Source organism: Stenella coeruleoalba (genome assembly GCF_951394435.1).
Source record: "Stenella coeruleoalba genome assembly, chromosome: 10".
NCBI classification, from domain to species: Eukaryota; Metazoa; Chordata; class Mammalia; order Artiodactyla; family Delphinidae; genus Stenella; species Stenella coeruleoalba.
In genome coordinates this window covers 89,097,896-89,115,833 of record NC_137156.1, presented here as the reverse complement: position 1 = coordinate 89,115,833, position 17,938 = coordinate 89,097,896, and the positions used below count along the sequence as shown (strand labels likewise).

The 17,938-nt window shown below is 36.6% G+C and overlaps 1 long non-coding RNA gene across 1 annotated transcript in view; it reads left to right on the top strand.

Annotated features, from left to right (window-relative positions):
- Positions 1-12,129: 12,129 nt before the first annotated feature.
- LOC307192872 overlaps positions 12,130-17,938 on the top strand; it is a 166,781-nt gene continuing 160,972 nt past the window's right edge. Inside the window, exons 1-2 of the long non-coding RNA XR_013830193.1 lie at positions 12,130-12,470; positions 13,061-14,219. This is a non-coding gene — a long non-coding RNA (uncharacterized lncRNA). The remainder of the gene's footprint in view (positions 12,471-13,060; positions 14,220-17,938) is intronic.

Sequence of the window (17,938 nt, the reverse complement as noted above, 5' to 3'; positions counted from 1 at the left end):
CACCTATGGATGAATTTTAGGAATTTCTCTCAGATATTGAGAGATGTAAAACTTGGGAGCTCCAGCTTCAAGAATGCTCCTGTTAAGACAGGCATTTTCTTCATTTTTAAATTAAATTTTATTTCATTGATTTTTTAAAATAGACTTTATTTTTTAGACTAGGTTTAGGTTCACAGGAATACTGAGCAGAAGGTACAGAGATTTCCCATACACCCTCTGTGCCCAATATACATACACAGTCTTCCCCATTTTCAAAAGCCCACACCAGTGTGGCACATCTGCTGTAATCAATGAACCTACATTGACACATTAATACCTAGAGTCCATAGTTTACATTAGGATTTGCTTTTTGTGTTGTATATTTTATAGGTTTTGACAAATATGTAATGACATATATCCACCATTATAGTATTAGACAGAGTAGTTTCACTGCCTTTAAAATCCCATGTGCTCTGCCTATTCATCCCTCAGTCCCCCTTAACTCCTGGGCAACCCACTGATCCTTTTACTGTCTCCATAGTTTGGCCTTTCCCAGAATGTCATATAGTTGGAGTCATACAGTGAGTATTCAAACTGCCCCTTTTCACTTGGTAATATGCATTTAAGATTCCTCCATGTCATTTCATGGCTTGATAGTTCATTTCTTTTCAGCACTGAATAATACTTCATTGTCTGGAGGTACCACAGTTTATCCATTCACTTACTGAAGGACATTTTAGCTGCTTTCAAGTTTTGGCAATTATGATTAAAGCTGCCATAAACATCCTTAGGCAGATTTTTATGTGGACAAAAGGTTTCAACTAATTGAAAAATGGATAAATAACCAGGAGTATAATTGCTGGATCATAAGGTAAGAGTATATTTAGTTTTGTAAGAAACTGCTAAACTGTATTCCAAAGTGGCTATACCATTTTGCATTCCCACCAGCAATGTATGAGTCCGGAATTGCTGTTGTTAGCGTATTACGTTTTAGTCATTCTAATAGGTGTGTAGTGGTATCTCTCATAATTGTTTTAATTTGCAATTCCCTGATGACCTATGATGTGACACATATTTTCATATGCTTATTTGCCATTTGTGTACCTTCTTTCATGAGGTGTCTGTTAATTTTTAATTGGGTTGTTTGTATTTTTATTGTTGAGTTTAGGAGTTCTTGTACATTTCGGATAACAGTTCTTCATAAGATATGTCTTTTGCAAATATTTTCTCACCGTCTGTGGCTTGTCTTCTCATTCCTTTGACACTGTCTTTCATGGTAGAGAAGTTTTTAATTTTAATGAAGTCCAGCTTATCAACTTTTTTTCATGGATTGTACCTTTGGTGTTGTATCTAAAATGTCATCATCATACCCAAGGTTTTCTCCTATGTTACCGTCTAGGATTTTTATATTTTGCATTTCACATTTTGTTCTATGAGCCATTCTGGGTTAAATTTTGTGAAAAGTGTGAGGTCTGTAACTAGATTTTTTTTTTTTTTTTGCATGTGGATGTTCACGTATTCCAGTACCCTTTGTTGAAATTAAATTTTATTTTTACCAAATAAATATATGTAAATAGTTTAAATATAAATCATAATTTTTCCATTGCTTCTTCTGAAATGTATTTCCACTTTATGAATATTATTAATATTAATATAATATATAATAAATATAATACTGCTAAATTATTTATCAATTTCTGATGTTATTTATTCATAACAATTATCATTCCTTATGTAAATTCATTACAAATATATATTATGACTAGTAAATAGTTCCTGCAAAGCCAAATACTATACTTTAATAAATTTTCCTCTTTTGCATTGAAATTAGTATCTCCTAAAGTTATTAATTTTCCATCATATCTTGCAAATGCCTATCAGTATTATCTTTCTTTTTTAAATAAAGAACTGTTGAAACATACTGGAAAATACATCACTTCAATTTTTATTTTCCCTCCACAGGTCCTTCACTCTCATGCTTCAATGTGTACATACTCTGTTGGGTTTTTTGTTTTTTGCTTTTTAGGAAAAAATACAAATGTCATTGGAGATCCATATGCAATTGAGTGAATTTTGGCAGAACATATCTTATTTCATAGTCTCCCTCAATCCTATATATCCACCAGCCCCATCAATGTACCTATATACATATCATATTCACAGATAAAATTGCTGTGGATCATAGCTTCATATTTTGGCTGTGATTCATGTTTAATTATATTAAAACAAGGCTTATATATTTTCTCTGACAATATCCTCTCATGCCTTCAAACTACTTATTGAATTTTAATTACATATTTAATTGTTTAGGACTAATGTCTGTGTTCTCAGCTTCCTCCTTTTTCTAATCATTTGAAGACAGTACTTGGTATATGGTAGATTTGCAGAGCTTATTATAGACTTTAATGACTTTTACAAATATATATATGATACACACATCATGTAATCACTTTCCTAATTGAGATGTAGAACACTCCCTCCACCCCAGAAAGTTCCATCCAGCCCCTTTCCAGTCAATCCTCATGAGCAAACTGGGAGTTACCTAGGTAGCAACATTTATATATCACTTTAGTTTACATAAACAAAAAGACAATCAAGACAACATTACTGAATCCTTTCTGCAATGTTTCAGCCAAAGCTAATTTAAAGTGATTATTCTTTTTTGAATCCACATTTTCAAGGAAAGATAAATAATCATTAGAAATCCACATACAATTGAGCACATTTTTTGTAGAATTTAATATAAAATGAAACCGGCTTCAAAAACTTTCCCTTTTTGTTGGGAATGAGAGTAGGTGAGAGGACAGTGTTAGCTCAGAAAACATTCATTATTGTTCAATATGCAGAGCAGCAGGGGAGGGAAATTAAAGCAGAGGAGTGGAGAAGAACAACAGCAGTAACCATGCAAATCAGCAACCCTCCTTAGTGGAAGTGGAAGCACCCAAGGGGAATAGCATCTTAGAGTGTTCCACCTTCTTGATCTTGCTGCACTCTGTGAGAAAATACGGCAAAGCAAATACGCTGCTAGAAACTGAAGGAAAAATAGGTAAATAACTAACTGAAATAGAGCCACCCTGCTGCATTGATAAAGGGGGCTGTTCTTGGATTTACTGGGGCTTGAAGCCTATTTTACATATTAGTTTCCTCACATTATCAAGATAAATATCTTTAGTCCAAAGACAAAGAGATTTCCCAAAAAGTGTCAAATAGTTTAATAAGCAAAAAAGAACAGAAATTGAATGAAAGAAGTAGCAATTACTTGTCAGCTAATACTAGGTAGGCATTGCACAAAATCCCACTTCCTTAGCTATTAATATTTAAACTTGGCAAGCACATTACAAGAAAACAATGAAGCAATCTGACAATTTGGCAAGCTCCCCCACCTAAAGATTTACAAAAACAGAGAACAAGTAGAATATGACATTTGGCGATTGCTGTTTCTGAAGTGAACTGCTAGTACTTCCAAAGCAAGTAATTTCTCAGAAAGCAAAGCAGAAAAAGCAAGCAAACAATAAAAATACCACTGATGAATCTGTAAACATAAGCTGGTTTTTGAACTGAAATATAGGGGCCTCCGTAATGGAAGACAAATTTGGACTGAATAATACGGGAACGAACTCAAATCGCTACTCCAAGTCTATCTGAAGCAAACGTAAAAATTCATTATTCATTTTTGAAAAAACATGAAGTTCTTAGTTCCAGCTGGGACCAGAAGTTGAATAGCCAAATCAGAGAACCAAAAGACATGAGGACTTTGTGATACACACACCTCTTTTGGAAGTGTGAAACAGGAAGTTTTTACGGAAGTATAATTAGTAATCATTTCAGTCTAGCCTTATCAAATTTAAGAAATGTAATACTGCTGATTAGAAAGTGAAAAATACTATCTTCTATTTCTAATAAACCAAAATCACTCCCAGAATCAATTATATATTATTCTATACAAGCCAAGCATGACTCTCTAAGAAGTAACATAGCTCTTATGTGTATTAGAACTGTGTAGTTTTCTCTGCATCACTGTATACCTAACGTGTAGTACCGAGTCCCGTACATAGCAGGTGATCAACAAGTTCTTACTGAATAAATTAATATCACATAAATGCATTTCACCATACTATGATCAAACCAAGTCTTAATGATTCTTAAGAACCTTACATAGAAAATACATCAAAGTAAACACTCTGACTTGGGGTGCGTGTATGCATACACACACACATATATGTGTGTATATATATATGTATGTTTTGTTTGAAATATAGGGAAAAAGAACAGAAATGAAAAAAATATTTTGAATGTCAGAAGTCCAAAAATGGGTTCCATTTTTGAAACTAAAAAGTGAGACACTTTGTAAACTTAGAGATACACCTTATTTCTAAAACGACATCTACGGCAGTGAAGATTGTAATAAGTCCAAATTAGTTACGATGAAGTCATTAACTGTCGAGAAGATACAATCGAGTTTTGTGTACCAAAGCAACATTTGAAATGGTCAAAAGTTATAAATATATTCAACACAAAGAGAAATAGAACATAAACTAAAAATTGAGTTAAGTGTTTATTACTCATTTGATTTCCTAGGGAAGGCACCAGTCTGTGTCTAGGCATTTAGATTTTTTTCATCTTGCTCTAAATCAAATATTCTCTTAAGTTTAATAAGCAAATTTAGATATTTGCTAAAATTTAGGTACATATATGCTTAATTTTGTTTTGAGTATGCTAGTAAGACTTCTGCCTAAGGTTTCAAACATATGGGGAAGTTTTTTTCACTTTAAAAGTAAATTTACGCATGCAATAATTCTTACTTGTCTATATTTCTCAGGGCAGAGCTTTATTCGCCACCACGCCACTGTTTCTGAATTGGTTCCTCCCCGTTATCTTCAGTTTAAAAATACATATTATGACAGTGCTAAGAAATTTTACTAAGGAAAAAAATCTCTTTAACAAGTCTTCAAAAACTACTGATAAAATCTGTGTCACTATCTTTATGTAAACAATGAATTTCAAAGGTCTCCTATTCTAAATATATACCACTGAGAGATACAACAGGTGTTTTCTGAAAGCACTTCAAAGAATTAATAGGAATTTCTTTTCACATCCAAAGGAATAACAGGAAGGCTGTGATGTAGGAGCATCTGCTTTAAACTACTTTCATCAACATAAATTCCAAAACCGAAGTCCCTGGAGAATAATATTTATAATATTTTAAATTTTAAAATGCTTAAATATTTGAAATTTTGCAGAGAATTAGAAGTCTAAAAACAAAAATGAAGCATTTCATCATTCAGTTTTCTTTTTCTAAATGATGAAATATCTCAAATATATGAAAATTACATAAAATTTAAGACAAACTTTGCCATAATTGCTCCATTTTAGCTTAAGCAATAAAACACTAAATATTGCATAATTAGTTAAAGCCCAAGGTAATCTAATTGTGGTTAATTTTATGTGTCAATTTAACTGATCACTGGATGTCCAGATTAAACATTATTTTGGGTGTGTCTGTGAGGGTGTTTCCAGATAAGATTAGCACTGGAGTTGGCGGACTTTGTAAAGGACATTGCCCTCCCCGATGTAGTTGGGCATCATTCCACCCTGTTGAGGGTCTAAATACAAGAAAAGGAAGAGGGAGGAGAAATTCACCCCCTTTTCTTCCTGCCTGCCTGCTTTAGCTGAGAAATCTCATCTCATCTACTCAGGACCTCAGACTGGGAAATACACAATAGGCACCCCATGTTCTCATAAAATTATGCTACTGGTTCTCTTTCTCTGGAGAATCCTGCTTAAACTAATTCACCAAAATTGACCACTATTGTGAATGTAGTATGAATACATTCCAGACTGCTTTTTACATTATTATTATATATTACAATTTATTTAACAAGCTGCTATTTTATGATTCAGGACTTTAAATAAATAAAATCAAGTTATATATATCATTTTGTAACTTTCAAAAATCCAGTATTGGCTTTGAGATTTATTCATGCTGTCATATCTTGATTTAGTTAATTTATTTTAACTGCACTAGATAGCACATTCTCATATAAATATGCATAATCTATTAGTTCATTCCCTTACTGAGGGATACTTAAGATTGTTTTTTGTTTTTAAAATTATTATTATTATAAGCAATGCTGTAATGAATATCTTTGTAAATAACTCTGGTGCCAAGAATGATATTCAAAATATTTAATATTCAAAATAATTGGATACTACCCAGTAAGAATACATGCTTCACCACTCAGACCTAGCTAGCCATAAAAAGAAAACGTATTATAACAGAGTGTACTGGCTCAATATCAGCCCTGATTTATGGAGTATGGACAGATATTTCTCTAGAATAGATATCTGGAAGTTAAATTGCATAATCAAAATCTCTAAAATTTTCTAATTTTTACTTACTGCCAAACTGTTATTTTAATTTCCATATCCATGGTAATTAGTAAGATTAAACATTTTTAATACGTTTATTACCCAATAAATATATGTTTCTTCTTCAAACTGCTTACTCATAAATTTCATCCATTTTGCTCTTTATTGTCATTTCTCTATTGATTAGTAAGAGCTCTTTATATTTTCTCACTAAAAGTCTTTTGCAGATATTTCCACCCAGATCATTATTTTTCATTAAACTCTGTCATGGTATCTTTTATTCTATAGAGATCGCACTAGATCTTCTTGCATTTTTTTATCAAAGTGAAATATTTCTCTCGTTTAATTTGTTCTTCATTGTATAGGTCTTCTTCTAAGATACATACTTAATTTTTAACATACTCATGTAAACAAATTTTTGTCTTTAAAACAATTCATTCCAAACTTCTCTTAAATCTGTTTATTTAAGTTTATACTGTCATACTTTTTGTTCACACTGTCAAATACTTTTCCTTCTCACAATTTCGGACTACATTTTCTTCAGCATTTTCCAATTTACTCTTATCTGATTTCTCTCCTTAAGTTCCTCATGATTTCTGGTCTTAATGTTTTTTCAGAATTGCAGTGGACATATTTTCCCTGAATTCTAAAATTTTTGGCTGCAGTTAAGTAACTCTGGGCTTAGTCCATTATCTTAATCTAACCTCTCTTAATTTTGCAAAAACATTTTTGAATGCAAAAAACACTAACTGGCAAAAAAAGTCCACACCTGAGAGCTATTTAAAGAAAACAACAGCAAGGTGTAGACTTAAGAAATGTGATTTCTCCATGAGGCAGATTAAACATGCGAAGATTAAGGGCAACACTAAAGAGAGAAAATGGAGAGGAAGGTGGAAAAGGCTGAAGGAGTCAACAAACTGTGAACAAGACTGACCTTGAATAAAGGGAAGAAAGGAGGAAGGTTAAATAAAAGAATCCTCAACGGTGTGCAAGTTCAAAAAAAAAAAAACCTTGGCAGGGCTTTTGGGGAGTCCTTACATATGCCTTGGTATCCCTGTGTGATCACTGACTGACTGGGAGTAGCCCATGTGACATGAAGCTTCACTACAGGCATGAAATTGTGAGACGCTTGAGTCCCTAGATTAAAATCTTTGCAACTGGAAGTCTGAGAGGCACATTCTCACTGCGGCCAGGGTGATATATAAGTTTTCCATGTTTTATTAAGAGTTATGTTATTTGAACTTCATCAATTTTCGTTATGTTTTCACTTATTTAGCATGTAACCTTCAGAATGGCAGGCATTGTGGCCAATATATTTTGAACAATACCTGCAGGCTCTTGGTCATTCATTTTACTGTAAATATACTGATTATTACTAATTTAAAATAACAATAATCCTATTGCTATCATTTCATCCAACTGAAATTTTGATAGTACAGAACTGTCAATTGTACTTGTTGTTTATAAATACTGGGAGAACAAAAGGGTTTCTTTAATTCTCTCCATTAACATGCTACATGGATATAATCTTTTCAACACATTCAGTCAAAAAAGTATATCAAAGATCAATAAATAAACAAATTACACATGCAAAAAGGCATATTGGCCAGTAATACTCATGATCAGTACTTTTTCTAAAATTTCCAAGGACTAATTTTATAATTGTCATAAAATGTTCTGTAAACATTTTCATCAGATTTTTCTGTATTTATTTTTTTCTCTTTCATCATTTTCTCATAATTCTTTTCTCTTATGACCATATTACTAATTTATTTAGGCATACTTAATTCAACTAGTTTTAAATTTTCAGTTAAGGCCTCATTTCTTCTCATACTTTTATGTTCTTTTCTAAAACTGCTATAATTTCACGGTTTTGGTATTATGCTTTTATGAGATACATATGGTATTCCAGGTACAGTCTGCCCAACAGCGGAGACAGGCAAGCAATTGCCTCTCCTCTTGGTTCATGACAGGATGCCTTTTCAACCCCAAATCACATAGCAGTTTTTAACTGGCAGCACAGACTGCAACTCACATCTAATGTGCTATCCACAGTCACTTTTCTCTTCACCCCTGTCCCCTTTGGATATCTAGACATTGTAGAGAAATCTAACATACTTTTATTATTTCTCATTGAGCTTATCTCACTTAACAAATGCCACTCTTTATACAGTTAGCAACCTGTGTGTGGAATCTGAATTTACTTTCTCTACCTTAACTCTTGCTTGTAATTTAAAGCAATATTAGTATATTTATGAAAATATTATAGCTGAGTATATAGTAGGCTTTGCTAATAGTCAATAAATGCATGTGGAATTAGTAGTATTAACATAGGGACTTCTTTTCATCTTGATCTTTAATAAAAATGTGACATTACATGTTATGTGGCATAAGCTATACTGAAAACTTAAGTATATCTTATACTGTGTAGTATTTCTTAATTTTAAATGTATACTCATTAAACAAACCAGAAAATATAGAAACCACAGACAAATATACACAGAAGATAAAACTGAAAATAACTCTAAATCCTAAAAATATTTACCCATCTGTGTTTGCCTATATATATATATATATATACACATACATAACTGTATACAAACTGTAGTCACATGTTTAAATGCTTTATATATATGTATATATATACATATATATACCTACATGCAGCAATTATCCATACTTACCATCATACTTTTAAGCATTACAAATATTTATATATTTAAGCATATATATGTATATGTGTGTGTGTGTGTGTGTGTGTGTGTATATATATATATATATATAAATAGATATGTGTGTGTGTATATAGCAATCCTACTAGGATCATTTCCTACAGAGGGAAGTTTTTGGATTTCTGAACAGATGTAAGAGAACACAATCTGAGCATTTTTGCCTAACTCCTGAGTGGCCTTTTTATATGCTTGCTAACATCCCATTACTCCCTTCTTTTAGACTGTCTGTCTCAGGAAGCCAACTTGAAAGAATTAAGGCTCCACACTTTTTGCCCAAGAACCTGCATATTCTGCTTGATATCCAAAAGGGGCTATCATGTACAGAACAATTAGAAAATGACATTGTCTTAATTTTATCCTGGAAGTACTGGGATAATGACCTTCTCACCAAGCTAAAGTGACAGAAACCCCTAAAATATTCCTTAAAATGTGGGCCAAAAAACTTGAAAGAGACCATTATGTTTCTGGAAAGCCTCAAACTAGAATATCAGGTATCTCAAAATCATCATATTCAAGTACTAGGAGGGCCCTTAGATATGAACTAGTTTAATCATTCATTTGACATGGAGGAAACCAGCGATGGATTAGAGAGTGTTAAGGCCTTTATCAGAATCACATAACTGGTATGGAGTAGAGAGCATTACCCAAGCTTCTCACTCTGGATTCTCTTCTTTCATTGGAGGTCACAAACTGGAGCTCCTATTCCACTTGCAGACAGGTTTATTTGGCTGGTGGTGTTTTCTTTTTCTAACAAATTGAATTATATGCTAAGATTTAGATACTAAAAGATGAAAATCTGGAAAAAAATGAGAAAATCTAGCAACTATGGACCCCAATTTCTAAAAAGGTCTCTGGTTTAATTAGTGCTCCCAACTTCAGAAGAGATATGCCCTTCTGAATACATGGCTGTCCCCATCAGGCCTATTTGATTCAGTTGGGTCACATCTGTCATCACTGCAGATATTTGAGTCTGTGACTTGTATACTATTCCAAGTGGCATCCCTGCCATATTAAAGTGAAGATGAACTTCAGAAGGAAAGTGTGTTTCCTATAACATGATTCAGATCATCAACTCACTTTCCAACTGCTTTCATGGTGGTAGGATTTTTGTAAGTGTCCTACTTCTTTAGTGCTCCAGGATTGAAACAATACAGTGTATGTCGCCTGTGTTCACTTAATATATTTTTTCCATGAGTGGAATCTAAACTAATCTTACTAGATGGAGTACCTTTCATGCTATACTAAATGAAGTTCAGGGACTTCCCTGGTGGTCCAGTGGCTAAGACTCCATGTTCCCAATGCAGGGGGCCCAGGTTCAATCCCTGGTCAGCGAACTAGATCCCACATGCCACAACTAAGAGTTCGCGTGCTGCAACTAAAGATCCCACACACCGCAACTAAAAGATTCCGCACGCTGCAACGAAGACCTGATGAAGCCAAATAAATATTTTTTTAAATATTAAAAAATAAATAAATAAATGAAGTTCAAAACCACTGTTATCCCAAAGCAGTAATAGAAGAATTTTCCTGTCACGGCCCTATGGTCATTCAGTCTCTTTTCTGATCCCTAGCTTTTTTTTTTCCTTTTCATTTAAGTAAGAGTCTAGCATCTTTGTACATGATCCTTTGTCGTTACAAATACTTAATGTTTAAACTATTAGTTTTCAACATCCCTGTTTCATAGGAGATGTCACTCTCTCACTAGGAGTGAGTAAGGAGAAGGAAAGTGAATCATAGCACTTAATGTCTTCTTTGCTTAACACTCCAGTGGTGACCCTATGGTCCATTTCTCAGAAACTTCCCTCTTGAAAGTCTCTGAGGATTGGCGTCGCAGAAGTTATTCATATTCTAATCAGTTTTCACCCACAACAGAGGCAAAAATGTTAGTTACTTGCAGCTAGGATTGCTTTTATGACATAATTCTGGCCCATGATTTGTAAGCAGTATTTCCTGGATGAAGTTTCTAAGAGATAGATCTCACAACTGCCATAATGTCTAAAATGAAAAAAAAAAAAAAGTGGGTCATATCAAATGTTGGCAAGGATGTGGAGCTGTGGAACAGACACTCAGTGGGAATATACATTTGTAAAACTTCTTAGGAAAACTGTCCGGCAGCATCTACCAATGTTTACCATTAAGTATGAATTAGGCCTTCCACTCCTAGGTATATCCCCAACAGAAATGCATATGTCTGATTATCAAAACACAAACACACAAGACTATTTATAACACAATTCATAGTAGTCCAATACAGAAAACAACCCAAATGTCCATCAACAGTGAAATGGATAAATTATGAATAATCATAAAATAGAATACTGTACTATAATGAGAAAAAACAGGCTACAGCTATACCCAACACAGGACGAATATCAGAACTATAATATTTAGTAAAAGATATCAGCCATAAAAGAGTACTAACTGTATAATTCCATTTACATAAAGTTCAAAATTATGAAAAACTATGCTATGCAGTTAGAAGTCAAGACAGTGACTGCCACTGTCTGGAATGGAAATGGGGATCTTTGCAGGGGTTGGTAATGTTTTAGATCAATCTGGCTGTTGGTCACACAGGTGCATTCAATCTATGAACATTCAACTATCCGAGTGCTTAAGACTAGAATTATGTTATACTTGAAGTTTACTGAAAGAGAGAAAGATGAAGAAAAAGAGAAGAAGCGAGAGAGCTGAGAGTGAGGGAGAGGGAGACCATAGCTGGCAGGGTCCTTTTTTCCCTCTGGTCCTACCAGACTATTTCCAGCTGAAACACAAATGAGTTATGGATGTGTAACAGTCATAAAGAGACCATGAAGATAAAACCTGTGACCCAGAGAGACAAGTGGGTGAAGACAGATAAAGTACCCAGGGTCTCTGATCTCTGATGACATCATTGAACAACTGTGCCAACGCTGGACTCTGATTTCCGGACTTCCTGTTGCCCAAGGCAAATTAACTCTACTGTTTTTGATGTTATCTGTCAGATTTTTTTTCTTGGCTGCTTTCACATGCAATTCCTATAGCTATTACACAGTTTTATTCTAATTTTTAGCAATTTTCTTTCAAGTTAGTAGTCCCATCACATGTAAATTTAACCCAAACCACTAAATGGCCAGGTTTAGTGGTTTGGGTTAAATTTACACGTGATGGGACTACTCCTGGCCATTTTTGGTAATCCAAGAGAGATTCTCATGGTGGAAAATGCTTAAGTTCAAAATAAGGTATCGTTAAAGACAAACTGGTTGGGGTTCAAGATGGCGATAGAGAAGGATCTGGGGCTCACCTCCTCCCATGGACACAGTGAATCTGCAACTATGTATGGAACAATTTCCTCTGGGAAGAAAACCTAAAACCTAAGCAACTCCTGTGCCTCTAGAGAAGGCCCACATCCGGGTGAGTAGGGGAGGCTGGGACACAACCCACATCGTAAACTCCTTCCCCTGCACAGTGACCCACCGATGGGAGGGGACTCAAAACCCCCAGCTTCTCCCTGAGGAGCAAAGGGCTTGAACCCCCCAGCAGGCGCGCCAACTTTTAAGGCCTGCACCTGAGAAATGAGCCCCCCCACAAAGTGAAAACCAGTCGGGCTCATGTCCACGAGACCCACTAGGCTGTGACCATCGGAGAAAGGCTCTCAAAGTGCTGGTGCGGGGACTCACCTGCCCTCGGGCGCAGGCAGAGGCGGCTGCACATCCAGAGGCGCCAAACTTGCTGTGAAGGAGGCTCCTTTGCTCATCTTCAAGCCCGGCCTGAGGGGCAGACCTGTCAGTAGCCCACAGCCAGGGTCCTGCTGCCGGTGGCCACCATCTTCACGTCTCCCTCTGGCAGCGGGCACCATCTCGCTTTTTTTTTTTTCAAAACTTTTTTCCTGTGGGCGCCATCTACACACCCACTTCTACTTCATTCCAGTCAGCAGGCGCCATCTTTGTGCTATGGCTGGTGGACATCATCTTTTTTTTCTTCCTTTTTCCTTTCCTGGGCAGGTGACATATATCCTCTCACTCTGCCTTCCTCCCGCCGGTGGGCGCCAGCTTCCCGCGCTCCTCTGACTGAGCGCCCAAGTCTCGCGGCAGGCGACTCTTCTGCGTGACTTGACTGGTAACCCTGGTTTCTGCGACTGCCGCCCGCGAGACGCTCCTGGAACCCTGGACTCTGGAGGCTGAGGCAGCTTGTGTTCCTGGGTCCCGCAGGGCTGTAACAACCAGAGACGCGGTTCTGGGCAGGCCGCCCCGGTAGAGCTCAGCACAGACAGCGGGCTGAGATGCACCCCATCTTTCAGTGAAATTGTCCTATTCGTTTATCCTCACAGCTGCAGCGTGAGGGGCGGCTTCTAATTAAACACGTACTAAGGGCGACTGTGAGCCTTTCTAGAGAGCTTGGAGGCTGTTTGCAGCTCTCTCACAGCTGCGCTCCCAACCGCTATTATCTTTTAGAGGCGCTTGTGTTCCCGAGTCCCACGGGACAGGAATCACTGCAGACAGTTTTCAGCGCCCCCAGGGCTCGGCACAGACAGCTGACTAAAATACGCCTGTCTTTCTAAGAAAGAGGCCTGCTTGCTTGTGAGGAGCTCCGGCCTGAGGGCAGCTCAGGTCAGTTGCGAGCAGAGGCTGCTGACAGACGCCGCCATCTTGGCGGCCCCTCTGCCCGCGTAGTTCGCCCGTGTCCGGCACACGGGAGCTTCCACGCTCCTCTGGAACCTGGTATTTGCCGCTGCCGCACACGGGGCATCTGCAGACAGCCTGGCTTCGGCGGCTTCTGCGCGCGGCCCCACAGGACTGCGTATGTGCGCTTCTTTAAGAGCTGCCGTCTGAGGCTGGGCTTCCAGTCAGCCGAGTCAGTGCGGGCCGAGACCTCCCTTCTCTTCAGGACGCTGACAGGGCTGGGCAGAGCCTCACCCACTGGGAGCCGCGAAAAATAAAATAGGCTGCTGGACGGTCACAAAGCCTGAGAGACAACCGAGAGCCGGGGCAGGGCTGCAGGATAAAGTCCATCTACACGAGGCCTCTCCTTCCAGACCAGCAAGGTGGCTGCTTCACTGAATGCACGGAAGCCGGCACCGAGAGTCGAGGAACGTGAAGAAACAGGAATATGTTCCAAGTGAAAGAACAAGATAAAAGCTGAGGAAAAAAACTTAATGAAAAGGTATAGTTTAATTTTTTTATTATTCATGCTTTAATTATTGGCAAAGGTGTCTGATATTTTTGGTAAAAACACAAATATGCTCGTGTTTGCAGAGAGACTAGATTGTTTTGCATCCTCCTCCCATCTTTGATGTGCCCGTTTGACTCTCCTCCACTTACCTGAAATAGAATTAATTATAATCAGTTGTTTCAGTCCATTCTTCACACTAGTTCATGAGGTCTTTGAATGTAAGCACCTGGTTTTAATCTCAGCACTTAGCACTGTTTTGCAAAGGAAAGACATATTACATATATATTTGCTATGTGTTGCATGAATGTATTAGTAGATTTTAAAGCCATGTCGTATTTGGGGAGTATAATGGGTATATGTCATTTTTTTGCTGCTAATTATTAATTCCCCCTTTTCTTTCGCAAGAGTCTGCGAAGGTTTTTCTATAAAAGGCCAGGTGATACATATTTTCAGTTTTGTAGGCCAAATGGTTCAGGGCACGATTATTAACTTTGCCTTTGGAGCTGGAAAGCAGCCATAGACATTTCATACACGAATACACATAGCTATACTCTAATAAAACTTATTTAACAAAAAAAAAAAAAAAGAAAAAAAAAGCAATGATCTGGATGTGGCCATGGGCCACAGTTTGCCAAACCTTGTGTTTGAACTTGTAAGTAAAATTTCAACTGCTTACTCTTACTAGTGAAGCTAAAGGGATCAGAAACTTCTACTCCATTCTCTAAGATAAATGGAAAGGGTTGAGTTTACAGAACGTTGCCAGAGTTCATCTGGATTTTGAATCTGGAGCAAGTGATGCAAGGAATTAAAGAAAGTAGGAAGCCCTTCATTGTAACAGTGGGGCGTGCTGACCAGATTTTTCCTGCCTTAACATTATGGTACTCTGGGCTTCTCACATTTCTGGAGCTCTGATCCTTTTTAAGTGAGTTTGACAATGCAAATTTTATATAAAATCTAAATTTTTAGATTGAAAAATTAGGAAAAGCATAGGGGCCTTACTACTGGCTGATCCATTTAGACTCAGCATGAGTTTACCATTCACACCTCACTGCCTTCCCTATTATGAAGCTTAGTGTCAGTTGCCGTTTTGCATCACATATATGCTGTTGTTTTTCTTAACGTAGAGTTCTTCACTCATTTATGTTCCCTCCCTAGTGTGTGTGTAAATCTGAAGGTTCACCTGTTGAAATAGGTCATCATAATATACCTTTATTTTTAAGGTGATGCCATATCTAGAGCACTCTTGTCTAAATACAATTTATAAGTGGTCTTCTTAACCCAAGTTAAACACAACAATCCAGAAATGAAGGTAAATCATATTCTATACGCACGGAGTATGTGGAATGTCTCATTCCATACATTCTGAGTAGGGATATATGGCTTTTCTTTTAACCATAACCATAAAACAATGGGCTTTAATAGTTTAGGGACAAATAACTCCACCCCTTTATCTCCCCTACCCACCCCACCAAATTTCTCAGAAATTGTGGTTCACCATCACATTGTGTACTTTTCAATTTGGATCTGATATTTCTGGACACAATTTCAGTAATCTTACACATCCTCCTATCTGGAGTAACAAAATACTATTAGATAGAGCCCATTATTAAGCAAACTATTTCTCCTCTATTTTTCCTCTCTGAGGAGGGAGCTCCTTCATGTAACACAACTGGCTCTTCTCTTCCTTTTCACTCCCTCTGTCCTAGAGGAGTATATTTAATTTTCTGCTTTGAGGGTTGTGGAAGAATGTAGGAATGTGCGTACCAGTCCCAGCATTTCTGGGAGCAGGGCTTTCCTCATAAAGTTTTCTGTCTTTCCTACTCTGCAATTCTGCAAGTTTACAAGGGACAGCCTGGGATTGTCAACTCCTGTTTCTGGGAGGGAAATCAGCCTAAGCTAGAGGTACTGTGTTAGAAATCTCATTTTTCTCCAAATTTAAAAACACATTTTCCAATATCAATTCACCAACAAGAAAAGGATATGTTTTGACCCCCATCTGCATAACTCCTTTGTCTTATTTTAAAATACATTCAGAAGCCAGACCGGGAGGGTGCGTCATGTCACTGGACACCCTCAGGATCACCACCACATGTGAGAAACAAATTATTACCCAGAGTGTTACTTGGAGGCCTCATCCCTCCACATTTTTCACTATTAGTCAATTTGATCAACAGGATTTGATTTAATCCTGACCCAAGTAATCAATGCAAATATCTGTCGTTAAGCTTATTACCTCCGTGAGAAGCCACTGCTCTGTGTTAGGTCAGCTCTCTCATTATAACTATTTATTTCGGGGCATCAGTTTACCAGTTACAAGACCATTAGTCTTTTCAGAAAACAGCAAAATTGAACCACGTTTTGTTTTGTTCCTAAGTACCATTACATTTAGCATTTAAGGAGCTACATGTGATTTCTGGTCACAGGAGCAGGTATTTAAGGCCCTCAGTTTGAAAACAGCACAAATACATCACTATGCCCTTTTCATTAAACTGGCAAAAGGGACAATTTGGTTACATGTATCCTCAAAGCCATCTTATATCTAACATACGTCAAAGAGCTCCAGGAGCCCCAATCAGAAATTCATCTCTACCCAGCTAATAGCCCTTTCTTACTGCTTTTCTTGTCAGTGAAAAGATTCTTTTCTCATTCCCATATTACATTTTTAGAATTGAAATTTCACACTTCGCCCTCTGGAACTAGATTTTGGTGATTAATATGGGTACACTAAGAATTAGTAGTCAGCATGCATTTCATTTGTGGTCCCTAAAAATCATAATTATCTGATGCATGATATAGACTACATCTCAGCAAACTGCCAGGCTATTAATAAGGGTAATGGGTTGTTACACATTACAGAATAATTTTATCTTAATTTTTGAAGTTCAGGTTTATGTTTTAAGGAAGTTCAGGTTTTTGAAGTTTATGTTTTAAGGAAGTTCAGGTTTTTGAAGTTCAGGTTTATGTTTTATGTATTATTTAAGGAAAAAAGGAAGGAGAAATAACATTACTTAACAGAAAAAAAGAGAATGAATGTTTTATTGCTTGAAAGAGATTATTGTGGCTGTCTTCTAGTAGCATATACTCTGAAAATACATATAACGAAATAGACTATTCTGGAAGGGAAGAGAAACGTGTAGTTCAGTGCGACACTCTAAAATAGTAACCACTTCTTTATTTTATATTCAAATTATATACTCAAAATGTGAAAAATAGTATAAATAAGTTAATTTTAGGAATTCTAGGTGTATTACCAATTTAAAAATCTGATTCAAAATAATGTTCTTATATTTTCTAGCATTCTTTTAAATATGCAGTTATTTTCTGTTTCTAAACTTGATGTTTGGGTAAAAACGTAGGGCCCACTCCAATGCTATTGATTCCTGTCCTTTTCATTTTTAAAAAATAGTTCATGAATTCTTAAAATCTTATTTTTCCTAAGCCATAGAAAATCTGTCATGGATATCTTATTTCAAAGGGGTAAATGCAAAACTAATGATAAATGAAAATTGTTTGAAAGCATAAACCCAAAGCATGGCACAGGAGCAGATTCTTATTAAGACTATTAGAAGACTAATAGAAATCCTTACTACAGGTCTCTCAACAAATACTATTCCCTCATTCATAAAATTTTTCAGAATTCCATGCATGCAGATTTTTATTAGTGACTTAACAGATAGAGAGCATTGTGCAGGGGGGAAAATGGCTGCCTT